Source organism: Bos indicus x Bos taurus, chromosome 4 (assembly GCF_003369695.1).
Source record: "Bos indicus x Bos taurus breed Angus x Brahman F1 hybrid chromosome 4, Bos_hybrid_MaternalHap_v2.0, whole genome shotgun sequence".
Lineage (NCBI taxonomy): Eukaryota > Metazoa > Chordata > Mammalia > Artiodactyla > Bovidae > Bos > Bos indicus x Bos taurus.
In genome coordinates, this window is record NC_040079.1 from 71,889,974 (window position 1) to 71,907,719 (window position 17,746).

The following is a 17,746-nucleotide window of genomic DNA, read 5'->3' on the forward strand; positions in this document are numbered from 1 at the left end:
ATAGCTCATTGTGGTTTTGGTTTACTTTTATTTGACGGTGAGTCATATTGAGCATCATTTCATGTGCCTGTTGGCCATCTGTGTGTTTTTGGAAAAGTGTGTAGTTTCTCTGCCTATTTTTAATTATTTTTTAATGTTGAGTTACATGAACTCTTTATATATTTGGTATATTGATTCCTCATTATATATAGTTTGCAAATATCTTCTCCCATTCAGTAAGCAGCCTTCTCCTTTTGTTGATAGATCATGGCATCCAGTCCCATCACTTCATAGTAAATAGATGGGGAAACAGTGGAAACAGTGGTTGACTATTTTTCTGGGCTCCAAAATCACTGTAAATGGTGATTGCAGCCATGAAATTGAAAGACACTTACTCCTTGGAAAGAAAGTTATGACCAACCTAGACAGCATATTGAAAAGCAGAGACATTACTTTGTCAACAAAGGTCCATCTAGTCAAGGCTATGGTTTTGCCAGTGGTCATGTATGGATGTGAGAATTGGACTATAAGGAAAGCTGAGCACTGAAGAATTGATGCTTTTGAACTGTGGTGTTGGGGAAGACTCTTGAGAGTCCCTTGGACTGCAAGGAGATCCAACCAGTCCATCCTAAAGGAAATCAGTCCTGAATATTCATTGGAAGAACTGATGTTGAAGCTGAAACTCCAATACTTTGGCCACCTGATGTGAAGAACTGACTCATTTGAAAAGACCCTGATCCTGGGAAAGATTGGGGGCAGGAGAAGGGGATGACAGAGGATAATATGGTTGGATGGCATCACTGACTCAATGGACATGGGTTTGGGTGAACTCCGGAAGTTGGTGGTGGACAGGGAGGCCTGGTGTGCTGTGGTTCATGGGGTCACAAAGAGTCAGACATGACTGAGCGACTGAACTGAACTGACTGATTCACTGTGCAAAATCTTTTTAGTTTGATGTAGTCCCATTTGTTATTTTGCTTTTGTTGCCCTTGCCTTAGGAGACATATTCAAAAACTATTACTAAGACTGACGTCAAAGAGCATACTACCTGTGTTTTCTTCCATAAATTTTATGGCTTCAGGACTTGCATTTAAGTCTTTAAACCATTTGAATTAATTTTTGTATATGGTGCGAGAAATGTCCTAGTTTGACTCTTTTTCATGTAAATGTCTAGTTTTTCCAAGGCATTTGTTAAAGAAGCTGCCTTTACCTCATTGTATTTTTTTGCATTTGTCATAGATTAATTGCCCATTTAAGTGTGGGTTCATTTCTGCACTCTTTATTTTGTTCCATAGAGCTGTGTGTCTGCTTTGTTTTTTTTTTTTTTTTTTTTTTGGCCAGTACCATATTGTTTGATTACTGTAGCTTTGTAGTATAGTTCACAATCAGGGAGCATGATACCTCCAGCTTTGTTCTTCTCTCTTGAGATTGTTTTGATCATTCAGTCTTTTGTGTTTCCATACAAACTCTGTGAAATATGCCATTGGTATTAATATTTTGATATGGATTTTATTGAATCTTTAGATTGCTTTGGGTAGTATGGTCATTTTAACAATATTATTTTTCCAATCCATGAATACAGTAGATCCTTCTATCTGTACATCTTCAGTTTCTTTAACCAATGTCTTATAGTTTTCTGAATACAGCTGTTTTGCCTCCATAATTAGATTTATTCCTAGGTATTTTATTCTTTTTGATGTGATTATAAATGGAATTACTTTCTTAATTTCTTTTTCTGATAGTTTGTTGTTAGTATATAGAAATGCAACACATTTATGTATATTAATTTTGTATCCTGAAACTTTGTCAAATCCATTGATGAGCTCTCTTAGTTTCTTGGTGGTGTCTTTAGAATTTTCTATGTTAAATATTTTGTCATCTGCAAACAGTGACAGTTTCACTTCTTTCCAATTTGGATGCCTTCTATTTTTTTTTCTTGTCTGATTGCTGGGGCTAGGACAGGATGGCCGATTACTGACACGTTATTATTAACTAACACTAGGGTTAACCTTTTCTGTTGTACAATTTCATAAGTTTTGACAAACAAATAATGTCAGGTATCCACCATTTTAGTATCATATAGGATAGTTTCACTGCCCTGAAAATCCTCTGTGCCCTAGCTCTGCATCACTTCCTCTCTCCCCCTGAACCTTGGCAACCACTGCTTTTTTTCTGTTTATATAGTTTTGCCTTTTTCAAAATGTCATGTAATTAGAATCATAAAGTATATAGTTTTGTCAGATTGCCTTCTTTCACTTAGAAATATGTATTAACGTTTAAATTTCCTTCATGTCTTTTAGATAGCTTCCTCTTCTCATCCTATCTCCCCTCCCTTCTTTTTTTTCACTGATGGAGTTTATTTTAAAAAACAGATTTAGGTTCGGAAAAATTGACTGAAAAGTACAAAGAGTTTCCATGTACCTCTCTATCCCTGCCACCCCCCAACCACACACGCTCACACAGTTTCCCCTATTATTAACATCTTGCATTCGTGTAGTACATCCCACTATGTTCCATTTATTCGTCTGTCTCCCCCGAGTCCTTGGCAATACGGGCCTTTTACTGACTCCATAGTTTGAGGCTACACTTAGAACCATTTCAGATTTTTATTCTTTTTGTTGTCTTCATGATTCTAGATAATGTACTGTAGTGCTGTTTATTGATTTATCAAATTGTGCACCATCTACTGACTTCCTATATGAAGATGAGATGTAGTTCACTTATACTACCTCTCTTCTCTCTCCTCTCCTCTTCTTCAGGTATACTTATATTACTGAATTCCTATCTGTATTACTGTTTTAGTCAGAGGCCAACCAGAAAATGATTCATTATAGGTATCTAAACAGTTACTAGGTGATGGGAGATCCCAGAGCAAAAAATGATGGTGACCAGGAATCACCAGAGTATCACCAGAAAATCACCAAGTATCACCAGAAAGTGTTTCTACCCCAGGGCTAGAGAAATAAAGAATTGTGCCTGGTAGGAACTGGGATCACAGGAGAAGGGGCTGCCCAGAAAGGAGCTAGATTCTGGGCTTATTCCTTCCTTCCTTTCTGCAGTCAAACCACTGTTCGACAAACTACACTGGAAGCCAGTTGGCAAAGAACCTAGGAAATATAGTTTGTAGGAGAAATGCAGAAACTGGATCTGAGGGCAAAAAGGCATAATGGATGAAGTTCAAATGTGTATTAGTCAGGGTTCTACAAAGAAACAGTATAAATGTGAATTAGCTCACACCATTATGGAGGCTGAGAAGTCCAGACCCAGGAAGCCAATGGTATAGTTCTAGTCTAAACCTGAAGGCCCCAAAAGCAGGAGATTGATAGTGTAATTTCCATTTCAAGTCTAAGTCTGAAGGTATGAGAAAACCAATATTTTGAAGAAAGTCAGGCAGAGACAGTGAATTCTTTCTTACTCAGTCTTTTACTCTACTGAACTCTTTAACAGATGAGATGAGGCCCACTGAGCTATTTTAAATCCTAAAAGATGATGCTCTTAAAGTGCTGCACTCAATATAAAAGCAAATTTGGAATACTCAGCAGTGGCCAGAGGATTAGAAAAGGTCAGTTTTCATTCTAATCCCAAAGGAGGGAAATGCCAAAGAATGTTCAAACTACCTCACAATTGCACTCATTTCACATGCTAGCAAGGTAATGCTCAAAATCTTTCAAGCTAGGCTCCAACAGTCCAAGGACTGAGAACTTCCAGATGTACAAGCTGGATTTAGAAAAGGCAGAGGAACTGGAGATCAATTTGCCAACATCTGTTGGATCATAGAAAAAGCAAGGGAATTCCAGAAAAAAATCTGTTTCATCAGCTATGCTAAAGCCTTTCACTGTGTGGATCACAACAAACCGGAAAATTCTGAAAGAGATGGGAATACCAGACCACCTTACCTGCCTCCTGAGAAACCTGTATGCAGGTCAAGAAGCAACAGTTAGGACCAGACATGGAACAATTTTAATGATTCAAAACTGGGAAAGTAGTACATCAAAGCTGTATATTGTCACCCTGCTTATTTAACTTATATGCAGAGTACATCATGTGAAATGCCAGGCTGGATGAATCCCAAGCTGGAATCAAGATTGCCAGGAGAAATATCAATAACCTCAGATATGCAGGTGACACCACCCTTCTGGCAGAAAGCAAAGAGGAACTAAAGAGCCTCTTGAAGGTGAAAGAGAAGAGTGAAAATCAGCTTAAAATTCAGCATTTAAAAAACAAAGATCACGGCATCCAGTCCCATCACCTCATGGCGAATAGATGGGGGGAAAATGGAAACAGTGACAAATTTTATTTTCTTGGGCTCCAAAATCACTGTGGACAGTGACTGTAGCCATGAAATTAAAAGACACTTGCTCCTTGGAAGAAAAGCTGTAACAAACCTATTACAAAGCAGAGACATCACTTTGCCAACAGAAGTTGGTCTAGTCAAAGCTATGGTTTTTCCAGTAGTCATGTACAGTTGTGAGCATTGGACCACAAAGAAGGCTGGAGGCCAAAGAATTGATGCTTTCAAAATGCGGTGTTGCAGAAGACTCTTGAGAGTCTCTTAAATGGCAAGGAGATCAAACCAGTCAATCCTAAAGGAAATCAGTCCTGAATATTCATAGGAAGGACTGATGCTGAAGTTAAAGCTCCAATACATTGGCCACCTGATGCAAAGAGCCGACTCATTGGAAAAGACGCTGATTCTGGGAAGGATTGAGGGCAGGAGGAGAAGGGGGCAGCAGAGGATAAGATGGTTGGATGGCATCATTGACTCAATGGACATGAGTTTGAGCAAACTCCAGGAGATAATGAAGGCAGTGGAGGCTTGGCTTGCTGCAGTCCATGGGGTCACAAGGAGTCAGATACGACTGAATGACTGAACAGCAACACTGACATTTCAGAGGGCAGTCTGCTTTACTCTGTCTACTTATTCAGTGTTACTCTTATCCAGAAACATCACCACAGATGCACCAGGAATAATGTTTAAACAAATATCTGGGCCCTCTGTGGCCTAGCCAAGTTGAAACATAAAATTAACCATCACATTATGTAATTTTAAGCTAGGTACTTAAATCTCTTACTTGTTCTATCATTTTTTACTTCCTACATTGTAAGGTTTCTCCTTTATCCTTTGTGCATTTTTTATTTCTCCTCCACCTAGTATCAGCTTTGTACTTCTTTCATTGTTGTTAGCATTTTATTCTTCCCTGCAATCAAGTCTTTTTTTTTAATTGTGCAGAGTTTAATTTTAAAAATTGAAAACCTGTAAATGGTTTCTGTTCTTATGACTGTGTAAATAGCATTCAAATCTTAGAATTACTAATCCATGTTTGCAACACTTGTACCTCTTGAATGAGGACATCCTTAGTGTCAAGGTGAAATGGATTCTTTTTCACTATATACCATCAGTGCTTTAAAACATGCCATATTTTGGTTGGTTCATTCAGACTAAGACCATCTTGTGGATATTTTTCTTTTTTTGGCCTCCAAGCTTTTTTAATAAGAGATTTTTCTATTATCTTGGTCTGTTTCAGTGTCTAAGGTCTCAATTGTGCCAGTGAATGGATTATCTGGAGGTGTCCCCACTCCCTATTTTCATAGAAGAATAGTATATTACACCTCCAAGTGGCCCCCAGCTTCACTACTGTCATCAATAGGGCTTCAAAAGGGGATCTCTTTATGATGTTTATTTCATGTCAGTGGTATAAACACCTTGCCTTCAGGTTGAATTTAGCAGATTTTGTTAGTAACCTTTAAGAAGTTACTGTTGAGCTTTCGCTTCATGTAAACCAGGACTAAAAACACCTCATGGGGCCACTACAAGTAAGGGAACAAAAAAGGAACTATACATGTTTTATTGACTATGCCAAAGCCTTTGACTGTGTGGATCACAATAAACTGTGGAAAATTCTGAAAGAGATGGGTATACCAGACCACCTGACTGGCCTCTTGAGAAACTTATATGCAGGTCAGGAAGGAACAGTTAGAACTGGACATGGAACAACAGACTGGTTCCAAATGGGAAAAGGAGTATGTCAAGGCTGTATATTGTCACCCTGCTTATTTAACTTCTATGCAGAGTACATCATGAGAAACGCTGGGCTGGAAGAAACACAAGCTGGAATCAAGATTGCCAGGAGAAATATCAGTAACCTCAGATATGCAGATGACACCACCCTTATGGCAGAAAGTGAAGAGGAACTAAAAAGCCTGTTGATGAAAGTGAAAGAGGAGAGTGAAAAAGTTGACTTAAAGCTCAACATTCAGAAAACTAAGATCATGGCATCTGGTCCCATCACTTCATGGCAAATAGATGGGGAAACAGTGGAAACAGCGTCAGACTTTATTTTCTGGGGCTCCAAAATCACTGCAGATGGTGATTGCAGCTATGAAATTAAAAGACGCTTACTCCTTGGAAGGAAAGTTATGACCAACCTAGATAGCATATTCAAAAGCAGAGACATTACTTTGCCAACAAAGGTCCGTCTAGTCAAGGCTATGGTTTTTCCAGTGGTCATGTATGGATGTGAGAGTTGGACTGTGAAGAAGGCTGAGTGCCGAAGAATTGATGCTTTTGAACTGCGGTGTTAGAGAAGACTCTTGAGAGTCCCTTGGCCTGCAAGGAGATCAACCAGTCCATTCTGAAGGAGATCAGTCCTGGGTGTTCATTGTAAGGTGATGCTGAAGCTGAAACTCCAGTACTTTGGCCACCTCATGCGAAGAGTTGACTCATTGGAAAAGACTCTGATGCTGGGAGGGATTGGGGGCAGAAGGAGAAGGGGACGACAGAGGATGAGATGGCTGGATGGCATCACTGACTCGATGGATGTGAGTCTGAGTGAACTCCAGAAATTGGTGATAGGGAGGCCTGGTGTGCTGCGATTCATGGGGTCACAAAGAGTCGGACACGACTTAGTGACTGAACTGAACTGAACTGAACATGTTTAATTAAATCTATGAAATATATCATTTTAGTTTGTTAAAATGTGAAAAATAGCAGTTAACTTCTACATGCCAGTTTCTGGAAAACTGTTTATCTTAAAATCAACAAGACATGCGTGTAAAAGCATTAACATTAATACCCCATGGTGTCCCGACTATAGTTGGGATAGTCATTCTCAAGCCAGGTTGCACTTCAAAAACACCTTAGAACACCTGCCTAGTTCCTGTCCAAATATTCAGAAACTCCAGTGACTGGGGAGAAGAGGTCCAAGCACAGTACTTAGGAAACTCTCCAGATGATCCTGTAACTGGAAACTGCTTAAAGATATGCAAGCCTTTATGTTGGAACTTGAAAAGGAAAATCAAGATATGAAGGCAGTTCTATAACTTTATTCAACAATCACAGTTAATTCTTTTCCACATTAACTGTCTGTGGATTTTTAAAAGTGATGACAGACAGGTATGTAAGTAACCAACATATAAAGCTTGTTTGGTCAGTCTTCATCCTCGTTACTTTTTCTGGACGACCACATATGGTTACAGTATGGGACATTCCTTATTCCTTTGGCCCAGTAGAGCCTGGTATCAATGTGTACATCTGGAGTTCCTATCTCCTTCGTGGCAAATTTCTGGATTTCTTTACGTGCCCAAGGGGTCTGCTTCTTGAAGCCCACTCCATGGATGCACTTGTGAATTTTGGTTGTATATTTTCTAGTCACCACCTTGTTGATGGAGGACCAGCTTCTTCTTTTCACCAACCTCCTTTTCAGGAGCCGTCTTGCTGGGCCCTGGTTGGGCCCAGCGATTTTCCATCTTATGGGTATATTTTTTTTATTTTCCTTGATTTTCTAACTGCTCTTTGTTTCCTTGCACTCTTTTAATGTTCTTAGATCATGCTATCTATGAAGTCATCTTCTTTTCCTCCTAGAGTTGACTCATTTCTTCTCTTCTCCTGCCCCAGTTTATTACACTGATGATGATAGTCCTGCTTCTTAGCTTTCATCCTGAAGATTTCCCTCGCTGCTGTCCTGATTTGATCCCATGTTTCATGGTAACATGACTTCCTGGAAAGATAGGGAGTGTTTAAGATCATGGGCTCTAGAGTCAGACAGACTGCCCAGGCTTAGATCTTAGTTCTACAACTTACCAATAACATAGGTAACTTATTTGGCTCCTTTATACCTCAATCTCCTATTCTATAAGGTAGTAATAGTATATTCTTCATAGGATTGTTGTGTGGTTAAACGGAATAATACACGAACAAGACTCAGCACAGTGCCTGGCATAAAATAAGCACTTAGTAAATGTTAGCTATTATTAATTATCTGCTTTATTTATTTCTCTTCTCCATCTTTTGCTAGAGTACATCCACAGTTGACTTCCTAATCATGAGTGAATACAAATATTCTGAGGTTTTGCGAATCTGAAATATCTTTATTCTGCTCTCGCACTTAATTGACAGTTTTGACAAGTTTAGAATTCTAGGTTGTGATGACTCATTGCCTACATAACCCCAGATTTTAACACTGTTGGAACTATCATATCTACTTTCTATAGTATTTCTGACTCATATTTTCACTTTTACCTTATTTTATTCTTTTGAAATGATTCACTAAGTTCAACTCACACTCAAAGCAAGGGGAACTAGGCCCCACTCTTGGAGAACCTAAGAGAACGTGTGAACATATTTTAAGCCAACATGGTCTGCCCTCTGGTACCAAATTATTTACGTTCATCTGACATGCAAAATATCCTCAGCTCATAATAAGCATCCTCAAAGTCCCAGACCTTTATAACATCAGCTCAGTGTCCAGGATGCTTCATCTAAATTAGGTCCAAGTATGAATGAGGCTCCTCAGGTGCAATTTTTTTTTAACCTAAAAAAAATTTTTTTGACCCTGCTGCAGTGCATGTGGGATCTTAGTTCCCAGACCAGGGATCAAACCCACACTCCCTGCACTGGAAGGGCCAAGTCTTAACCACTGGACCACCAGGGAAGTTCTCTCAGGGGCATTTTCTTAAGCATAGGTCCTTGAGTACACTTCCTCTCAATCCAAATACTGCAACTTAAAGGTACAACCAACACAGGCATAGACTAATCAGAATAGACACTGCTTTTCAAAAAGAAGGAAGTGAAGAGGTACTCAAAGGTCACTGATCCATAGCAAATCTGAAATTCAGCTGGACACAGGTTGACTCTTCCTTCATTGGGATGCAAAGCCTGAGAATCATTTCCCATAGTTCCAGCTCTACCCTCTGGGCTGTTGAGTTCATCCTTGGAGTCATTTTTCCTTTTTTGTGTAGGATAGCCTATATGTGCAGCTGCATAGTTGTCTCAGTCTACTAAATAACTGTAGTAATTTGTGGCTGCAAAGCACTCATTCCTGTACTGTCTCCATGCTTTTAAGCAAGCTCTTCTCTATGCTGGGCTTCTGCTAAGACTCATGAGTAACAACATTCTTCTCGACTACCAGTTATATAGTAACATACAGTTTACTTTGCTTTATGAAAGTATGCTTATATTGCAGAATATTTGGATTGACTGGATCACAATAAACTGTGGAAAATTCTGAAAGAGATGGGAATACCAGGCCACCTGACCTGCCTCTTGAGAAACCTGTATGCAGGTCAGGAAGCAACAGTTAGAACTGGCCATGGAACAACAGACTGGTTCCAAATAGGAAAAGGAGTACGTCAAAGCTGTATATTGTCACCCTGCTTATTTAACTTATATGCAGAGTACATTATGAGAAACGCTGGGCTGGAAGAAACACAAGTTGGAATCGAGATTTCCGGGAGAAATATCAATAACCTCAGATATGCAGATGACACCACCCTTATGGCAGAAAGTGAAGAGGAACTAAAAAGTCTGTTGATGAAAGTGAAAGTGGAGAGTGGAAAAAGTTGGCTTAAAGTTCAGCATTCAGAAAACAAAGATCATGGCATCCAGTCCCATCACTTTATGGGAAATAGATGGGGAAACAGTGGAAACAGTGTCAGACTTTGTTTTTTTTTGGCTCCAAAATCACTGCAGATGGTGACTGCAGCCATGAAATTAAAAGACGCTTACTCCTTGGAAGGAAAGTTATGACCAACCTAGATAGCATATTCAAAAGCAGAGACATTCCCTTGCCAACAAAGGTCCATCTAGTCAAGGCTATGGTTTTTCCAGTGGTCATGTATGGATGTGAGAGTTGGACTGTGAAGAAGGCTGAGCGCCGAAGAATTGATGCTTTTGAACTGTGGTGTTGGAGAAGACTCTTGAGAGTCCCTTGCCCTGCAAGGAGATCCAACCAATCCATCCTAAAGGAGATCAGTCCTGGGTGTTTATTGGAAGAACTGATGCTAAAGCTGAAACTCCAGTACTTTGGCCACCTCATGTGAAGAGCTGACTCATTGGAAAAGACTCTGATGCTGGGAGGGATTGGGGGCAGGAGGAGAAGGGGACGACAGAGGATGAGATGGCTGGATGGCATCATTGACTCGATGGACATGAGTCTGAGTGAACTCTGGCAGTTGGTGATGGACAGGGAGGCCTGGCGTGCTGCGATTCAGGGGGTCGCAAAGAGTCAGACACGACTGAGTGACTGAACTGAACTGAACTGAACTGAATACTCTAATTCCTTTAGGAGACTTTCCTGGCATCTTTTCTCAAATGTCATCTGTTCAATTCTGTTCTTAATAATTTTGTCTTTGATAAGGGCTGTATCATTAATGTTATCTGTACTAATAAAATATGAAACTATATTTCAGTGGTATTCACTAAAATGCAAGTAGTATCAGTCAGAAGTGCATTCAGCTACAAGGAAACAGAAAGCCTGCCACCAGTGACTTAAACAAAGAGAGAGATGTTCTTGGCACACTTGGGTTTGTCTGCTTTTCTCTATTTTTCTCATCTCCCAGCCCCATCAGCAGTGAGAATCTGATTAGTCTGTAAGTCTCTAGCAGGTATGAACATAGACTATCTCACTGGATAACCTTTGTGCTGTGCTGTGACTAGGATAAGAGGGTTAGTTCTGACAGAAGCATCTGGTTTGTGGGGCCATAGAACAGTGTCTGTGCACCTCTTTTGAAAGAGGCAGGATAAATTTCAAGCACTCAGGGGCTTTACTGCTCCTTGAAGGCAGAGGTATTTTTGGTCATCTTCATCCATTTACCAAACTAACATAAACTTTATGGTAAAGAAAGTGGGGTTTGTGTGTCCTTTGTAAATTGGAGTTCTTGTCCTAGTTTTGAGTATTTTACCAATAATTTGTGGGTTTCCTAAAAATATAGGAGTTGGACCTTAGAATCTCAGCACTTTGTGGTTCTGATGTGCGTGGGAGTGGGAGGGTTAGATCATACTCTGAGAAACTCTGCCTTAGAAAGTTTTATCCCTTTAGATTTTCAAAGCATTGTATGCAACCTGGTTAGCAAAGCTCTGGAAAGTAAGTTTATAAGTATAAATTTAGTGCTTTTTTTGAGATCTGAATCTTAGTCTCCACCTTTTCTTTACCTTTCAATGTTTTTCACTTCAGGTCTTTACTTCCTTTGCATTATTCCATTAGGCATTTGACCAAACTTACCAAATAAACTTTTCCTCAAATTGAATATGAACATTTGGAAGAGCACTGACAAGTTCAGTATCCAAATATTTTATGATCTCTGGTAGGAGTTGGTTCTCTCTGTGGAAGATAAATAAATAAATTAATGTCTTTTTTTGGTCCCAAGTGAAAATATCTTCTTTATTGATTGGCAAATAAATGTGCAATGAAACATGCTAGACACTACAGGGAGGAACAAGATTCCATTTGTGCCATCAAAAAAAAAGAGATAAACTATTTTTACTTGATTAGTGAGGATAAGATGTGCTTTAAGAATAAAAGGGAAGACAGACATAAGATCAGATAAAAGGTAAACAATAAGATATTTTTTCCCCTAGGGCAACAAGGGCAACAATTAGATATACCATAGTCTGTAAGTTTTGTACTAAAAACGTTGCTGCTAATAAGATTATATGAGTTATCTTTAAATTTTTTGCTTTGTGTAGTCTGTTACTCCTTTGTTCTTCAAAGCTGAAGACATTTCTTCTCTCTGCTTTTAACATGAAATTAAGAGATATTTCCCCTCTATATTTCCTTCTTGCCATGTTAAAGCTGAGCTTTAAAAAAAGTCTTTTGTGTATTAATTCTTTTCTTTCCATCCTTTGTACAAAACCAAAGAGATTGGGAATAATGTTTACTGTTGTTAACCCAAGCCCAGTGAACTTAAATCATCATAGAAGGACGAGACTTTGAGTTCCATTTGTAGCCCTTGGGCAAAATTCTGTGGAAATCATCCATACATAGTGGAGACCCTGCCTCTGTAAGGAACTGTCTGATTGGACCTCAGATATTGCTTTTTCTAGAAACCTAGGAGTTTAGGGGATGGGAGGATTGGTGGATAGAGATTGAGTCTTTGCAGAATACTCTGTCTTGGTTTACTTGAAGCCAGATGAGCTGAAGGAAGTTCTATTAATATCTTGGAAGGGCTTGGATCAGCAGGACTTGGCCCTCAGTGGTTCTGGAATTAATGAAAAATATACCCATGAGAACCCATGTGAAGGGTGCCTCCAGAAGTCTAAAAGGGACTCATTCTTTTATTATTATTATTATTAAGTAAACAGTTTTGGGGGATATTTACTTTACCCTTGTGTGTCAAGTACTTGTTTACACAAATAATGTTGTGATGACCTCCTTGCTAGGTCTCTCTCTCCCCTTCTGGACCATGAATTCCTCATTGACAGGGCTCATCTTTTTATCATTACAGTCAGTCAGTCATTCAGTCAGTCAGTTCAGTCGCTCAGTAGTGTCCGACTCTTTGCACCCCCATGAGCCTCAGCATGCCAGGCCTCTCTGTCCATCACCAACTCCCGGAGTCCACCCAAACCCATGTCCATTGACGCGGTAATGCCATCCAACCATCTCATCCTCTGTCGTCCCCTTCTCCTCCTGCCCTCAATCTTTCCCAGCATCAGAGTCTTTTCAGATGAGTCAGTTCTTCGCATCAGGTGGCCAAAGTATTGGAGTTTCAGCTTCAACATCAGTTCTTCCAATAAACACCCAGGACTGATCTCCTTTCGGATGGACTGGTTGGATCTCCATGCAGTCCAAGGGACTCTCAAGAGTCTTCTGCAACAGCACAGTTCAAAAGCATCAATTCTTCAGCGCTCAGCTTTATTTATAGTCCAACTCTCACATCCATACATGAGCACTGGAAAAACCATAGCCTTGATTAGACAGACCTTTGTTGGCAAAGGAATGTCTCTTCTTTTTAATATGCTGTCTAGGTTGGTCATAACTTTCCTTCCAAGGAGTAAGCGTTTTTTAATTCCATGGCGACAATCACCATCTGCAGTGATTTGGAGCCCAGAAAAATAAAGTCAGCCACTGTTTCCACTGTTTCCCCATCTATTTGCCATGAAGTGATGGGACCAGATGCCTTGATTTTAGTTTTCTGAATGTTGAGCTTTAAGCCAACTCTTTCACTCTCCTCTTTCACTTTCATCAAGAGGCTCTTTAGTTCTTCTTCACTTTCTCCCATAAGCGTGGTGTCATCTGCTTATCTGAGGTTATTGATATTTCTCCTGGCAATCTTGATTCCAGCTTGTGCTTCTTCAAGCCCACATTTCTCATGATGTACTCTGAATATAAGTTAAATAAGCAGGGTGACAATATACACTCCTTTTCCTATTGTACTCCTTTTCCTATTTGGAACCAGTCTGTTGTTCCATGGCCAGTTCTAACTGTTGCTTCCTGACCTGCATACAGGTTTCTCAGGAGGCAGGTCAAATGGTCTGCTATTCTCATCTCTTTCAGAATTTTCCACAGTTTTTGAGATCCACACAGTCAAAGGCTTTGGCATAGTCAATAAAGCAGAAATAGATGTTTTTCTGGAATTCTCTTGCTTTTTTGATGATCCAGTGGATGTTGGCAATTTGATCTCTGGTTCCTCTGCCTTTTCTAAAACCAGCTTGAATATCTGGAAGTTCACGGTTCACATATTGCTGAAGCCTGGCTTGGAGAATTATGAGCATTACTTTACTAGCATGTGAGTTCCGTGCAATTGTGTGGTAGTTTGAGCATTCTTTGGCATTGCCTTTCTTTGGGATTGGAATGAAAACTGACCTTTTCCAGTCCTGTGGCCACTGCTGAGATTGAGAAATTTGTTGGCATATTGTGGTCAGCACTTTCACAGCGTCATCTTTCAGGATTTGAAATGGCTCAACTGGAATTCCATCACCTCCACTAGCTTTGTTTGTAGTGATGCTTCCTAAGGCCCACTTGACTTCACATTCCAGGATGTCTGGCTCTAGGTGAGTGATCACACCATTGTGATTATCTGGGTTGTGAAGATCTTTTTTGTACAGTTCTTCTGTGTATTCTTGCCACCTCTTCTTAATATCTTCTGCTTCTGTTAGGTCCATACTATTTCTGTCTTTATTGCCCATCATTACATGAAATGTTCCCTTGGTAGCTCTAATCTTTCCCATTCTATTGTTTTCCTCTATTTCTTTGCATTGATCACTGAGGAAGGTTTTCTTATCTCTCCTTGCTATTCTTTGGAACTCTGCATTCAGATGTTTATATCTTTCCCTTTCTCCTTTGCTTTTTGCTTCTCTTCTTTTCACAGCTATTTGTAAGTCCTCCTCAGACAGCCATTTTGCTTTTTTGCATTTCTTTTTCTTGGGGATGGTCTTGATTCCTGTCTACTGTACAATGTCACGAACCTCCATCCATAGTTCATCAGGAACTCTATCAGATCTAAGCCCTTAAATCTATTTCTCACTTCCACTGTATAATCATAAGGGATTTAATTTAGGTCATACCTGAATGTTCTAGAGGTTTTCTCCACTTTGTTCAATTTCAGTCTGTATTTGGCAATAAGGAGTTCATGATCCAAAGCACAGTCAGCTCCCATTCTTGTTTTTGCTGACTGTATAGAGCTTCTCCATCTTTGGCTGCAAAGAATATAATCAATCTGATTTTGGTGTCAACCTGACAGAATGTGGTCCACTGGAGAAGGGAATGGCAAACCACTTCAGTATTCTTGCCTTGAGAACCCCATGAACAGTTTGAAAAGGCAAAAAGATAGGACACTGAAAGATGAACTCCCCAGGTCGGTAGGTGTCCAATATGCTACTGGAGATCAGTGGAGAAATAACTCCAGAAAGAATGAAGGGATGGAGCCAAAGTGAAAACAACACCCAGTTGTGAATGGGACTGGTGATGGAAGCAGGGTTCAATTCTGTAAAGAGCAATATTGCATAGGAACCTGGAATGTTAGGTCCATGAATCAAGGCAAATTGGAAGTGGTCAAACAGGAGATGACAAGAGTGAACATTGACATTCTAGGAATCAGTGAACTAAGATGGACTGGAATGGGTGAATTTAACTCAGATGACCATTATATCTACTACTGTGGGCAGGAATCCCTTAGAAGAAATGGAGTAGCCATCATGGCTAACAAAAGAGCCTGAAATGCAGTACTTGCATGCAATCTCAAAAATGACAGAATGATCTATGTTCGTTTCCAAGGCAAACCATTCAATATCATGGTAACCCAAGTCTATGCCCCAACCAGTAATGCTGAAGAAGCTGAAGTTAAACGGTTCTATGAAGACCTACAAGACCTTTTAAAACTAACACCCAAAAAGATGTCCTTTTCATTATAGGGGACTGGAATGCAAAAGTAGGAAGTCAAGAAACACCTGGAGTAACAGGCAAATTTGGCCTTGGAATACAGAATGAAGCAGGGCAAAGGCTAATAGTGTTCTGCCAAGAGAACACACTGGTCATAGCAAATACCCTCTTCCAATAACACAAGAGAAAACTCTACACATGGACATCATTACAGTAGCTCCAGTTATGTATTCAGTAGATACTGAACGAATGCATTGTGATTCTGGAGTTCTGATGAACTGAGAACACCGGCTACCAAATTTTACAGAACTACTGCATTGATTCAGTTCATGTTTAACAGAAGCCATCGTGATGGAAATATATGTGTACATGTTTATACCATATACAGAGAGAGTTGATATATGTAGACATACAAAATGCATAAGTATATATATGTGTGTGTATGCATTTTCTTTACAGAAATCTATGTAATAAACTTTGGATGAATTCCTAGAATTTTGTGATCAAATGAATTGGCTGAAAACTTTGATCTCTTATGATGTTACTTGCAGCCCAATACTACCTAGTAATCACCATAAAGGCAGCATAGTGTAGTGGTTAAGAGGGTGGCCTCTGGAACCAGGCTGCCAGAGTTCCAGAATCCTGCCTTCCCTTCTGACCAGGAGCATACCTTTGGGCAAACTCCTTAATCTCTCTGTTCTTCAGCTGTAAAAGCAGATGCAATATAGTACCTACTTCACAGAGCTCTTAAAAGAATCAAGTGAGGTGACACAGGTAAAATGCTGAGTTGTGCCTACAACTTGACTAGGTTTGAGTTAATAAATGTTAGCTTTTATTGGTACTAATGTAAAAAACAAAGTCAGAGTTAGCTCATTTGAAAGTTTCATACTGGCGTGTGTTGAAAGCAAAGAACAGCTGCAGTACATAAAACAGCATATGAGAGTCAAACTTATTTGGGAGAAGGAGGTCAGATTCACTAACAGTACTAAAAGTACAAATCTAGGAGAAATGGTCAGAGGAAGAGAGGATACTAGAAGTAACAAATTAACTTTGATTGAATTCCTCCCAGGAATTATTTACAAATTGAATGACTAATTTGCAATATTTACTGTTGCAAAAACTGTTGCAAAGACTGTTCTATGCATTTTATTTTTTTTTTCAAGCAAACATAACAGTCCTGTGAAATAGGCATCATCATTATAGATGAATAAACTAAAGCTTAGAAAGGTTAAGAAATTTGCCAAGTATCACACATCATTGCGACAGAGCCAAGATTTGAACCTACACTTGTTGGGTTTAGCTTTCTCCACTCATCTTTATAAACATATTTGGAGGAAGTGAAATAAATTAGTCACCCCTAGAGGAATCAACTATAGGACTGTGAAATCTCAAGGTGGAAAAAACTCAATTTCAAAACCCTGTTTTGTTCACCTTTGTATTTCTCCTGGTGTACAGCAGAGATGTTCAGTGTTTGCAAAATGGATAAGTTATGAACGAATGAACAAAGCATGAATTCCTTACTCCTATGATTAGATTGTCTTGTTTGGCTGAGGATCTCAGGGCAATCTGGCTGACATGAAAGGCATTTTGTATGTGCCTCTTCTTCTAAATGTCGTAAGCAAGTGAAAGAGGTTATTTAATATAACAGTTGTCTTAAATGACTTGTAAGCCAGTAAAAAAAAAAAAAAAAAACCCACAGACTTCATGAATGTAACCACAAGGAGTCATATAGAGTTTAAACCCTTCCTCCTCCACCCCTCCCCAAGTTGTGATCCTAGCGCCTCTCTGTGTTGGAATCCTGCAGGCCCACTGCAGACACCTCTTCCAATTCATGGTGGAAGCAGCTCTGTTGGGCTACTACCACATGACAATGTGGGTGGGGTTGCAAGTATATTCAAATTCCCTTTTATCTCCTAAACACCTTCATAAGGTTTAAATCTGAGGTTTTACTTACACTGCAGAGCTGACGAAACAAGACAAAATGGAATAATGGACACAGAAATGGATACACAGAAATAAGGACAAGGTATATGGGAGTAAGTAGAGAGAAGAAAGGGCGAGCAGGCACCCAGAGAGTCTTCAAATGGAAGTTCAAATTCTAGCAAAGATGGAGAGTTGGTCCTTGCTTCTTTTTTATACCAGAACTCCTGGTAGTCATGCACTATCTACTTCCC

General features: G+C 39.6%; 1 pseudogene; it reads right to left on the reverse strand.

Annotated features, from left to right (window-relative positions):
• Positions 1-7,318: 7,318 nt before the first annotated feature.
• On the reverse strand, positions 7,319-7,725 carry LOC113890913 (annotated as a pseudogene).
• Positions 7,726-17,746: the final 10,021 nt, after the last annotated feature.